Genomic DNA, 13500 nt, shown 5'->3' with positions numbered 1-13500 from the left:
GAAAATAGAATCACATTTGCTGCTTTGGTGAATATGAATGAAGATCAAAAGAGCATCATGCCGGCACATGGAATTTTCTACATGGCATTTTGGGTACCATGGTATGTGAGCCATGAAGCATAGATAACCCGTGAACTATTTTATAGAATACTTCTTGCCAAACGTGGAGGGAAGAATGGTGATATGGAGATTCAGTCAAACCGTAGAAATAAAGGAATTTTGTCATCTGTGGAAGCTACAGCTGCTCTGGAAGACTTGTATGCAGAACATGGAGCTCACACAAGGTACGCTAATAGTCTGATAGAATGCTTCAAATAAACATCATCTCATTGCATGCTTTGATCAAAGAAATATGGTCTCATGGAATGCGATGATCTTAGGATATGCACAAAATGGAGTTTACGAGGAAGCTCTCAAAATGTTTAAATTAATGCAGCACACATGTGTTTAAGAGACCACCTCAAATAGATGTCATCTCATTCAAATTGAAGGACATATGAAAAATGAATTTGTTGAAAAGGCTTTACAAACTTTCAAGAAATGTCAATGGCACATATAGTGTTAAGTTCTATAAGCTTTGCCAATATTCATCTATGTCTATGTCATTTGACATAGGTTGGGAGGATGCAAAGTCTGGGTATCGCTTTCAACAAATGTAGTTTTATGTGTATCCTGCAGTTGTAGCCTTAGCATGAGCCCACACATCATTGTTTAAGGCCGATCGAATGGATGCCTTGGAGATTTGATATCTCAAGGAGTGAAATTTATTGATTGAAAGATTTATATAAGATGGATGTGTTGAAAAGTCATAACTTTGTATTTAAAAGAATCCCAAATGTGGAAGTATATGTGTCGTATGTGAATCATTTGAATTATTTCCTCAAAAAGATGTCATCTCATCTAATGTGATGAACACAAGATCTGCAGATTTGTTATGAAGTTTTAATCTTTCAAGATAATGCAATTGGCAGGTGTATAGCCGAATTCCAGGACCTTTACCAGTAGACAACAAAGAAGCTCTAAATGAAGACGCCTCAAAGCAATTTCATCTCATGAAAGCTTCGAAAGAACTGTTAATGTAAACAATGCATGCGAACTGTTGTTGAAAGGGGGTGTCATGGGCATTCATCAAAGCATAATAGAATTCAAGATTTTTGTTAGATTCTACAGTTCAAAATGCTTTGGTAAACAAGACACAAGACATGTTTTTGAACTGCAAATCATGGAAGCTTAGGAAGGCAAGCGAATTGTTTGATAGAATGTTTCAAAGAGATGTCATCTCATGTAATGAAATGATTGTAGAATGTATTCAAAATGGGTTTTGCAAGGAAGATCTTGAACCCTTTTAACTCTATAAGCTTTGTTTGTGCTCTACAATTGTGGTCAACCTTCATGCCCATGGTGGCTATCTTGAGGACATAACAAATCTCGTTATTTTTATGCCAGTCATGTTTGTGGCAATTGTACAAGGCATGTCAACATTTGATAGCACGCCTCAAGGAGTCAACATCTCAAATAATATGATGATTGCATAGACATGGAGTTGAACCGATTGATAGAAATGCTTTAGAAAGATATCATCTCTTGACCCGCATTGATTTCAAATTCTACAAGCCACACCAATATGGAATAGCTATGGAATGAAGGCACCCAACAATGTTGATTCAATATTGTTTTGAAAGGACGACATGATGGGGGTTAGTTTATGGCAGGAAAGATTTTTCGCACATAATTGGCAAACATGCAAGATGACAATAAAGGATTCTAGTTGATGTGATCATAATGGTGTGTCCTCGAACAAAAGATATTGGTAGGCAAATACCTTGTTTCAATGATCAAGATACCAACGTATGGAATAGATGGTGAGATGATTACGAGATCAAATGAAGTAAATGAAGATGGAGGCTACCTCGACAAAAGCAACAACGAGTTATTTCTTCAATGTAATAGGTTTGATATTTTCTTTTTGCAAAAAGTGACTTATGTCAGTTATTGTAACCCAAGGTTAGAAAGTTGACTTCTTTTGCACATAAAAGTGTAAGTTACTAACTCATTGAGATTTATGCTGAAAAAAGTTAGTTATTAACCCACGATTAAAGTTAATTTCTAAGGTGGTTATTCTGGGAAGCCTATAAATACAAGGCTATTTTGTAATGTAGGGGGGACATTTTTACAGAAGGGAAAACTCTACTGGAATTCCAGGAGAAACTTGTAATGACATTTTGATTTGCACTATGTATAGAAAGGATTTTGGACTTGTATATTTCCAAAAGGATAATGAAGAATACGTTTTAGTTCGTGTGTTATTATTGTTGATTTCTCGTATGTCAAATTGGTAGTCTTTTTATGCATATGTGATTTATACAATTGATGTGATGATGCACAAGCAACCTTTGGTATCTCAGTTTGAATGTTTTTGAGTATCTTATCTCTACGTATGTTGAGATTTGTCATTCTTCTTTATCCTCATCCCATGGCTAAGCATATTACGTTACAAACTCCGCTTGTAATTTGTTGCAAATATTGAGAAATCTCAGTTGATGGTCGTATGTCTGTTGTTTGGGGTTTATGTTATTTATCTTCTTTAAGTTCTTTGTTTTCTCCTTTATGTACTTTCAAGTTAAAAGTACATGAAAATCCTAAACACCCCTATCAGATGAGGGAGCTGCCCCTCTCAAACGCAAAAGAAGATCGTGTTTCACAGAATGATCTCTCCAACTGTTGGAACATTTGTCACTTCTTATCACACAAACAGGGTCAATTTCAGGTAAACGACCATAGTGAAAAATTTATTTACCAACAAAGGCTAACCCTGAATATCAAAGTTACAGATTTAAGAAGAATAGAGACAAATCATGTTACTATGCTGATGAAGGAGTTACTGATGATTCTGATGAGGAACTGGTAGACAATGGATGGGCTTTTGTTTCAATAAAAGAATATCAACCAACACCTACTGTTCCACTGGTAGAGAAGGCCCTGATAGGTAAAATTGAAGAAAAGGATGAATGGATCATTGATTCCAGATGTTCACATCATATGACTGGTGATAAAAGTAAATTCTTATCTTTTTAGGAATACAATGGAGGTCTAGTAAGATTTGGGGATGATAAAGCTTGTCTGATCAGAGGAAAAGACACTATATCTTTTGATGGTAAGTACAATACTAACAATGTTTATTATGTCAAAGGTTTGAAGCATAATATTTTGAGTGTTGGTCAATTAGTTGAAAATGGATTTCAGTTATAATTTAAGAATGATAAATGCAAAATTATGAACAAAGGTAGTAAGGGATTTACCTAAGATTGTAAAACCTCATAATCCGGTATGTAAGGAATGTCAAATGGGAAAGCAAGTTAGAACTTTTAAGAGTATTCCAAAGAAATCCAATAATGTTCTTGATTTAATTCATACTGACTTGTGTGGTCGGACAAGAACTAGAAGTCTACAGGGAGATAGATATTTTATGCTAATTATTGATGATTATTCTAGAATGTACTAGGTTACTTTTCTTAGGGAGAAATCAGAAGCTTTTGGAAAATTCAAACTATTCAAGGCAATGGTAGAGAATGAAACCAGTAAGAAAATCAAATGCTTGAGATCAGATCAAAGAGGAGAATTCACATCTAAGGAGTTTAATACATTTTGTGAAGTGAATAGAATTAAAAGACAACTATCAACACCTCAGACACCTCAGCAAAATGGAGTTGTGGAAAGGAAGAACATAACTATTCTGGATGTAGCTAGAAGCATGATATTGGAAAAAAAACCTACCTCATGTGTATTGGAGAGAAGCAGTGAATATAGCGGTTTACACTTTCAACAGAGTTCACATCAAAGGTGAAACTGGTAAGACCCCTCATGAACTATGGTTTGGTAATACTCCTCCTCTTAAATACTTCAAAATATTTGGAAGCAAATGGTATATTAGGAGAGATGAGTATGTTGGTAAATTTGATCCTAGAAGTGATGAAGGAATATTTATTGGTTATTCATCTAAGAGCAAGGCATATAGATGTTTTAATAGAAGATTGTAGAAGATCATTGAGAGTGCAAATGTGAAGATAGATGAATAGTTTAGAGGAAATTCAAGGTTTGTAGATTTTGAACCGGCAATTGAGATGATCATAAATGAACCTATACTGAGTGCACTGGTACAAAATGTGGATCCAGTCACACCGACATCATTAGAGAATTCCACAGTGACTGAAGAACTACAGCAAGTGAATAAACCCAGGTATGTAAGACTAAATCACTCTGAAAGTCAGATAATTGGGAATAAATATCAAGGTGTAATGACAAGAGGAAGACTAGAAAATGAAGAGGTATGTTTAATTTCTCAAATTGAACCATCATCTATTATTGAGGCATGTGAAGATAAACATTGGATTAAAGCTATGGAAGATGAATTGGAACAAATTGAAAAGAATAATACATGGACATTGGTTCCCCGACCTAAAGACAAAAATGTAATTGGAACTAAACGGGTATTCAGAAATAAACTTAATGAAGATGGTAAGGTAATTAGAAACAAAGAAAGATTAGTGTGTAAGGGATATTCATAGAAAGAGGGAATTGATTATAATGAAACCTTTGCATCGGTAGCTAGAATTGAGGCAGTCAGATTATTTCTTGCATTCATAGCTTATAAGAACTATAAAGTATATCAAATGGATGTTAAATGTGCATTTATGAATGGTGATCTTGAAGAGGAAGTTTACATTGAGTATCTTGATAGATTTTCTTTGACAAATGGTAAAGATATGGTTTGCAGATTAAGGAAAGCTTTATATGGATTGAAGCAAGCTCCCAGAGCTTGGTATGCTAGATTGGACACATATCTTTTGAAGCTTGCTTACACTAAAGGTAATGCTAACAACAACTTATATTTCAAACTGACTAATGATGACATCTTGGTTATTGAAGTTTTTGTTGATGATATCATTTTTGGAGGAGAAGATGGATTGTGTAAAGATTTTGCTAATAAGATGCAGGAAGAATTTGAAATGTCTATGATAGGGGAGATAAAATTCTTTTTAGGATTTCAGATTTCACAGACTAATAAAGGTATATTCATATGTCAAACAAATTACTTGAAGGAACTACTGAAGAAATTTGGTATGGAAAACTCTAAACTAGTAAGTACTCCTATGACTACAATTGATAAATTGACATTGAAGGATGATTTAGCTCCTATTAATCTGACAAGGTATAAATCTATGATTGGAGGTTTAGTGTATTTGACACAAACAAGACCTGATATTATGAATGCAATATGTATTGTTTCAAGATTTTAGAGTAATCCTAAAGAAAATCATGAATCAACAGTGAAAAGGAATTTTTGGTATCTACAAGGCACAACAAATCTTGGTTTATGGTATCCTAAAGATGAAAATTTTGATTTATTTGCATACACCGATGTAAATTGGGTAGGAGATATAGATGATAGAAAGAGCACCACTGGAGGATCATTATTTCTTGGTAGCAGATTGATTTCATGGTTGAGAAAGAAATAGAGTTGTACATCATTATCAATAGCATAATTAGAATTGGTATATATGTAAGCTCTCTTACACATCTTAGTGAGCTGACTTACACATCTGGTCTTAGGATTGGTATATATGTAAGGTCTCATTTGTGAGATAAAAAATAAGCTATGAAAATGGTATGAGAAGAGAAGAAAAGGTTATGGTATGTGCGAATATTGAAGATCATATGAGTAGACCATATAGAAGGTTCAAGGAAGGTATGGAGGTGATTATCTGAGCTTAACCAGTACTGAATCCAGCATTGAAGATGCTAATTTGACCAGTACATTATCATTGGATTTAACCATCCAATTGTAGTTAGTGTGACTCCTACTTTGTGATTGAGCAATTAGCTCTAGGCAGTTGGTCTTTCTGCATGTGCAAAACCCCATTTGTATACACATACTATCTACAGTAGTATCATTTGATTGTGGGTAAGGTTTCCCATCATGGTTTTTCCCTTATAGGGTTTCCACGTACAAATCTATGTGTTATGTGTTGTGGATATTGTTTCTCTTTCTGTTTCATGCATTAAGTTTCACCGGTATTGATATTAATTATTAAACTATTAACCGATATTAAGTTTGGTTTACCAGTATTATACATCAAGTTTGATTAAGTTATATTTAGGTTGAAATTAATAGACAACTGATTCACCCACCCTCAGTTGCCTTCGGGTCCTAACACCCAAGTGCTTAGGCCTTAAATGAATTAGGCTCTGATCCCAATTGATAAAATTATAAGGCATTGAGAGAGGGGGTGAATCAGTGCAAGCAAAAACAACAATATAAATCTGATCACCACTTTTATCAATTTGAAACTTAATAGGCATGCAAAGAAAACAACCACATAAGCTAACACCCAATAAAGCATGCAACTCATAACATAATGTTTCTCACGTGGAAAACCAAATGGGAAAAACCATGGTGGGAATTGGTACCCACAAGATCAACTATTTGCAGAACAAGGATCTGACCGGTTAAGGTGTTACCACTACTCTATTAGGAGCACACCTGGTTAAGAGTGTCTTATCCCAGTTAGGAGCTATTAGAATAAATCCTGTTAGAACTAGCCCTATTAGAAGCTACCCAGTAATGGGATTTAAACAACACAAGTTAATGTGTGACCCTGTTAAGGGATTTAAACCTTCAGACCTATGAGGATCCTACTACATCCTATTAGGAGTGACCTTGTAAGAGGATTTTATCTTGCTGCAACTGTTAGGGAACAACAAGTGACTGTTCTACATATAGCACCTCTATGCTTGATTAGATCCACTTTAGATCTCCTTCTAACACTGACTAAATATCAATACAAAGCTTCCTCTTTCACCACACAATCACATTCACACTTTGGATCTCATAAGTCATACATCATCACACACTATAATCCTTTTTATAAATAGCTCTGCTAAGTTGGCTAAGAACCCTTGGAACAATTTACTAGGTTCAATTTATCTAGTCAATCTTGCACATTATGCTTTCCTCATGTCGGCCACAAACAACTTAACTCAAAAATAAAATGTTAAGTCTATCGGTTTACCGATCTAGGTAACTTTGATCTACTGGTTAACTATTCTTCAAGACTGACTTCTTTGCTCATCATAACTCGCTTATTCAGTTGAATCCGCCGATGTGGTTCAGGTCATAGACTCCTACCAATGTCATGAACATGTGTTTCAAAATGCAAAACTTAACTCATTACCAATCTTATGTACCGGTCGCTTGAACATAACTCTGTCACTGTTTTACCAGTTCACTGTTTAACTACTTCCACTACTGGTTGGACTAAAAGACTTAGATGAATAAAAGATCATGGTTGTCATCAATGACAACACAATACAAGTCATCAATTAACCTATTAGAACCAAAATTATCATCAAGCCAACAAAATCAAGCATTGAAGTGGAGATCTACATCCTATTTCATGAAACCCTAATTCCATGTGGAGGCAAGCAAAACTTCACAAGGAGGTATAATCATTCAATTCTCAACCATAACTAAACATCTCCCTCAAAAGGATAAAATTTCATTATAGTCATTTCAATTACATCTATTTCAATTACATGGTTAATTCCAAAACTGGGGTTTGACCTAGAGAAAGCCCCTATTCCCAACCTATTTCTCTTTTTTTTTTGTATGCAAGAAACATATACATGATGTACTTGTTAGAATAAGATCCATTCACAAAGATGAATCAACCCTTTTTGATGCACAAAAAGTTCAGAGGATGATGGCATCACATCCTGGTCCCAATTTTTTAGGATGCTTTTCAAGGGTTAGATCATACTCAACTTATACTGCTCAATTCTAGGTGCCTAGCTCAATCTCGCATCTGTAGCTCACTATTTTCTTTGTTTTACCTTCATTTTTTAGCATTTTACTTTAAATCAACATTTCAACTTACAAAAGAAAGGAAAACATAGTTGGATGTCTGGAATACTCTATTTCCAGAGTTTTGGTATATGGTGATAATTAGTGTGCAAGTTAGAAGCTTCTAAGTACCGATTTTTGGTCTGATAATGCGTATCAAGCCAACTTGTGCAGTTGATCGTTGTGCAGATTTGATGGAGCAGTTTTGGTGATTATCTTTGTGATCTAGGAGGTTTGGCCAATGAGGTAACATACAATCAGTTATTTTGGTCTGCATTGGTATTTGAGATCATATTTTTCTAATAGGGTGTACACGTTTGAATAGAGTGTTAAGTCTTCATGAGCCAACTAGCGATGGATATGATTTCATGTTGAGGATATATGAGATCGATGTAATTCATCATTTTGAGTATGGAATATGTTGTGTGATCAATTAAGTGTAGTTTCACGTGTGTAGGACAAAGATTTGTGCTCTGGATTTATGATAGAACAATGAAACAAAGTAGAATGAGATAAGTGTGAAAAGTGTGCTTATTGTGCTTAATTGAAACTATTATCAGAAATTTGTAGATGCTACTCTTTAGTTAAAATACTTTAGTAATCTATTGTAATTGATTCATAGGTAGTAATCCTTCTTTGATTGAGTAGTGAGCTCTAGGTAGTGTGTCTGAATGCATGTGCATTCCCATTGTAAAACTTGTATTTGAGCATACTCATTTCATGGTTCATCCCCACCATATTTTTTCCCCTAATAGGGTTTCCACTCTTATGTTATGGTGTTGTGGTTATTCATTTTATGTTCTTGCATCTTTCTTTTGATTAAGTAAATTAAATGGTTGAAGGAACATATTAACAATATCAATGTTTACAAAACACTGATTCACCCCCCCTCTCAATGTTCCTTAATTCCAAAAATTGGTATCAAAGCTTGGTTCCTTGGAGGATGTTTAACATCTTGAGGAAGATACAAGAAGTTGATTCAATGGATTCTAGTGCTCTTCATCAACAACTCCTAGTTGCACTAGGCAATCTTGATTAGTCCAAGGTTGAAGTCTAGGAGTTGTAGGCGAATCTTAAGGATTTTGAGAATTATATTCTATCATTGAAAGAAAAACTGAATAAGTCCAAGGAGAATAGAAAGGAACTTTGTGAGAAGATAAAATAGAAAAAAATCAAAAGCATGGAATATGGTCACTTGAGTCAAGAGCTAAAGGAGAAGTCAGAAGAATGTGAGAAGCTTGCAAAAGAAAATGCAGCCCTAAAATATGAAATGAAATCTATGCCGATGGGATTGACCAAGGAAATTGAAGGAAGAAAGAAGAGTGAAGATAATCTTACTTAGTTCTTGAAAGATATATCTAAAGAATGTTGTATACTGGATTGTGAAATTGACTAATTGAAGCTTGACCTGCAAGAATCTAAACACCATGAGGAAGAACTTGAAAGGTAGATTGTCATTCTTAGGGATGAACTTGTGACTACAAATGAGTACAAGGATAAGTTAAAGATTAGCTTAGCTAAGCTTGATGTTGTGAGAGTTGATAAATACAACACCATAGGAGCCCAAATGATCTTTGCAAGCTGAATAACCTATTACAAGGAGATGCAAGGAAGCAATAAAAGAAAAACAAATACATAGAAAATATGCTCAAAAAGATGAGAGCTCAATATTCACTAAATGTGTAGTGTGATAATGATACAAAGGAAAGAAAATTAACCTCTAATAGGCCAAGAAACCCTAAAAGGGAAAACCTAGGCTTGAACATAATAATTAATAAAAAAATTAATTATTTTGAACCTAATGTTAGCTTAAGTGTAAAAAGAGATAAAGGGAACTTAAATAATTAAACAAATGTGTTTAATTAATCAAGTAAAGACCCAATTACTCTAACACCCCCCCTTAAGCTAGACTTAGGGAGAAGCTAAAACCTAGAACAACTACTGAAAGTAGGAAAGATGGGTCTCGACAAGAAGGCCTGATCAGGTACCCAAATACAATGAAATCTCTATGAAACAGAGAAAAAGGAGAAAACCTAGTGGGAAAAAACTCCTCTCCAAAAAGAGATAAAAGAACATGCTGAAAGAAGAAGAAGGAAGGAAGGCCTCATAAGGACCCCCCAAGGACAACTTCCTTCACTCCAAGCATAGAGCACAACTGAAGATAGCATAGCAGTGCAAAAGGTTTCATGAAGATGTCTACAACCTACTCGGCTATGGGAATGTACTTCAAAATGAGAGAACCATTCCGAATCTACTAGCTAATAAAATGCATGTGAAGCTCAATGTGTTTCATCTGCTAATGCTCTACCAAGTTGCACGAAATATGAATAGCATTCTGATTGTCACACCAAAGAATAGTGGGACTATGAGGAGGAAAAGAAAACTCAATCATCAACTATTGAAGCCATAAGATCTCTTGACTGGTGAGAAAAGCAACTCAGTACTCAACCTCTGTAGATGATAATGCATGAGCAGTCTACCTCTTACAAGACCATGTGATAGGACCAGAGCCAAGATAGAAAAAAAAAGCCAGAAGTAGACTTCCGATCAGTGAGATCACCAACCCAATTTGAGTTAGTGTAGCCAACAATGTGAGGTTCCCCTAATGTGTAGTGAATTCCATGAGAAATAGAGCCATGAATGTACTGTCAAATACATTTGGTAGCTTGCCAATGACTGTCATGAGGATCATGGGAGAATCTAGAGAGACAAGGCCAACCACAAAGGAAAGATCAAGACAAGTGTGTTAGGTACAATAAACTACCAACCAACTACCTGTAAAGTGTAGAATCTACTGAAAGAGTGGGATAAGTAGTAGTCAAAACAACCCTTGACTGAAAAGGAGTGGGAGCAGGCTTGAAATCAAGCATGCCAAAGCATCGAAGCATGTCAAGAGCATACTTCTGCTAGTAAATGTAGATCCCATCAAAATACTGAATCACCTGAAGAGCAAGGAAATAGTGCAGAAGACCGAGATCTGTCATCTCAAACTGTTCCATCAAAGCTCGCTGAATATGCTGAATCATAGAAGATGAGCTACCTGTGATGAGGAGATCATTAGCATATAGCACAAGAATCAGGATCTCACCCTCAAGAAGTTGAATGTACACTGTGTGATCATAATGACTGTGGGTGAAACCAGTGGAGAGCAAGAAAGAATCAATCTTCTCATACCAAGTCCAAGGGGCCTGTTTGAGACCATACAATGAACACCAAAGTCTGCAAACCAAAGAATTGTCCTACACAAATCCTTGAGGCTACTCCATATAAATTTCCTCTTGTAGGTCCCCATGCAAGAAATCACTCCTCACATCCATCTGAAAAATGGGTCATCCCTGAGAAGTTGTAAGAGATAGTAAAAAGCGAATAGAGTTTATCTTGGTGACAAGGGAAAATGTCTCAGAGTAATCAATACCCTCAACCTACAAGAAACTCTTCACAACAAGATGTGCTTTGTACTTATCAATCAAACCATCAATAGCATACTTAGTGTGATACAACAAGTGACACCTAACCCTCTTTCTGCCCTTAGGAAGAGGACACAAATCCCAAGTATGATTCCTCATCAAAGAAGAATACTCCTTCTCCATAGCACAATCCCACTCAAGGTGATCTATAGTCTCTAAATTTTTTTGAGGTTCATCTGAAATGGCATGACTCAAAAGACTAGAACCCATAGTATGAGAATGGGTGTGATGAGTATCTGAAGGATCACCGACCATAGAACTTGTCGCCTCAACAGTAAAGTGAGCCCACTTGGGAATCTGAGGTGGAGCAAGTGGAGGTGGGGATGGTGGATCATCAGCAGCATCATCAGAGTCATCCTCAAAATAGTCTTGAAGAGATGCAGTGGGAGGAGTAGGTAGAGGAGTAGACACTAGAGTTAGGGTATCCACTGTGGGAAGGCGCTCAACAAACTAAACATCCCATCGAAATAAGACCTCTCTGGAATCAGGATCAAACAACTAGTACACCTTAACATCCTCATAGTAGCCAACAAAAATGAGGGGTCATCTCTTCCACTCCATTGCTTTCCTCTGAGCATCTGGAATAAAAGACCATGCCTCACTGCCAAACACTCAGAAAAAAGAAACATCAGGCTTGTCATGAGACCAATCCTCCTCGGGAGTCATATGTAAAATCACCTTGTGAGGCATCTGATTCTAAATATAGTTGGCACAATTGACTACATGAGCCCAAAATGATGAATCCATGGACCTGGACTCAATCATACAATTCGTCATCTCCTATAAAGTTTTGTTCTTGTGCTTAATAGCACCATTCTGTTGAGGGGTGTAGCGAACAATAAACTGATGCTGCAAACCATGCTTAGTGCAAAAATCTTTGAAAGCCTGATTCACATACTCCCCCCCATTATTTTTCTGTATCCACCAAATAAAACAACTAGACTGCTTCTCTACAAATGTCTTGAAGATTCAAAATGAATAAAAGACATAAGACTTGTACTTAAGAAAGTACACCCATGTGCGTCTAGAGAAGTCATCAATAAAAGTGAGTACATACTTAGCCCCATAAAAAGGAGTAGGAAATGACATGAGACCACTATGAATCAACTCCAAGGGTTCCAAAGCACAAGGGGATCTTCCCTTCAGAAAGGGATCCCTATGATTCTTTCCAAGCACACAACCATGACAAAAACCATTAGTGCAGGAAATCTGTGGGAGCCCAAGAACAAGTGCATTTGTACTCATCTGCTAAAGATATCTATAATTGACATGGCCCAAGCACTCATGCCAAATCTTACTCATTGAATCTGCATGTTCTATCAAGATGAACCTACACCCATAGAGGGCTCAAATCCATCAAATTTGTACAAATGAGATGCAACATCAAGACTCCTAGTACCCACAACCAAATCAAAGTCATGGAGGTCTTGAATAACCACATCATATGGTGAGAACTCAGCTATCTTACTAGAGCCAGAATGACAAATCTGATAAATGGATAGGAGGTTCATTGAAATGTTAGGGACAACCATAACATCCTGCAGAGTACCCCCATCCAAAGAGACAAAACCTGAACCCAAGACTGAAAGCTGAACTGAGTCACCCACTGCAATTTGTGGAGTACCACAAGAGGCAAGAGAAGTAACAACTACTGAGTGTGAGTCATATGGTGAGAAGAACTAGAATCTAATATCCAAGTGGACCCATAGGTTGAAGCTTGAGCAGTGAGAGCATGACCTTTCCCTATGGATGGAGAAGATGCCTAAGGTGAGGAGATGTGGTGCCGCTGCATGGCTTCCTCTAAAGCCTCTAAGAATTTCCAACACCTAGAAACTGGATGTCCTTCCTTGCCACAAAAACTGCAAGTGTCTCCTAATTTCTTCTTAGTCTTATAGGAAGACTCACCATACTATGAAGATTTCCCATGTTTTGAAGGAAATGGTTGTTTAGAATCAAACTTAGGAGGTGGCTTTGAGGAATGCTCACTACTTGCAAAATTCTTCTTTGGCTTCGGTTTCTACTTTTTCTTCTCCTTAGAGGACCGAGCAACCAATGCTTTGATCTTGGACCTTGAGAGCATGTCTAGCTGAGAAAGATGAGACTACTCACAAGACAAACTCTTACAAAATACAT

This window comes from Cryptomeria japonica, chromosome 7, assembly GCF_030272615.1.
Source record: "Cryptomeria japonica chromosome 7, Sugi_1.0, whole genome shotgun sequence".
NCBI lineage: Eukaryota > Viridiplantae > Streptophyta > Pinopsida > Cupressales > Cupressaceae > Cryptomeria > Cryptomeria japonica.
Note: the sequence above shows the minus strand (reverse complement) of the source record.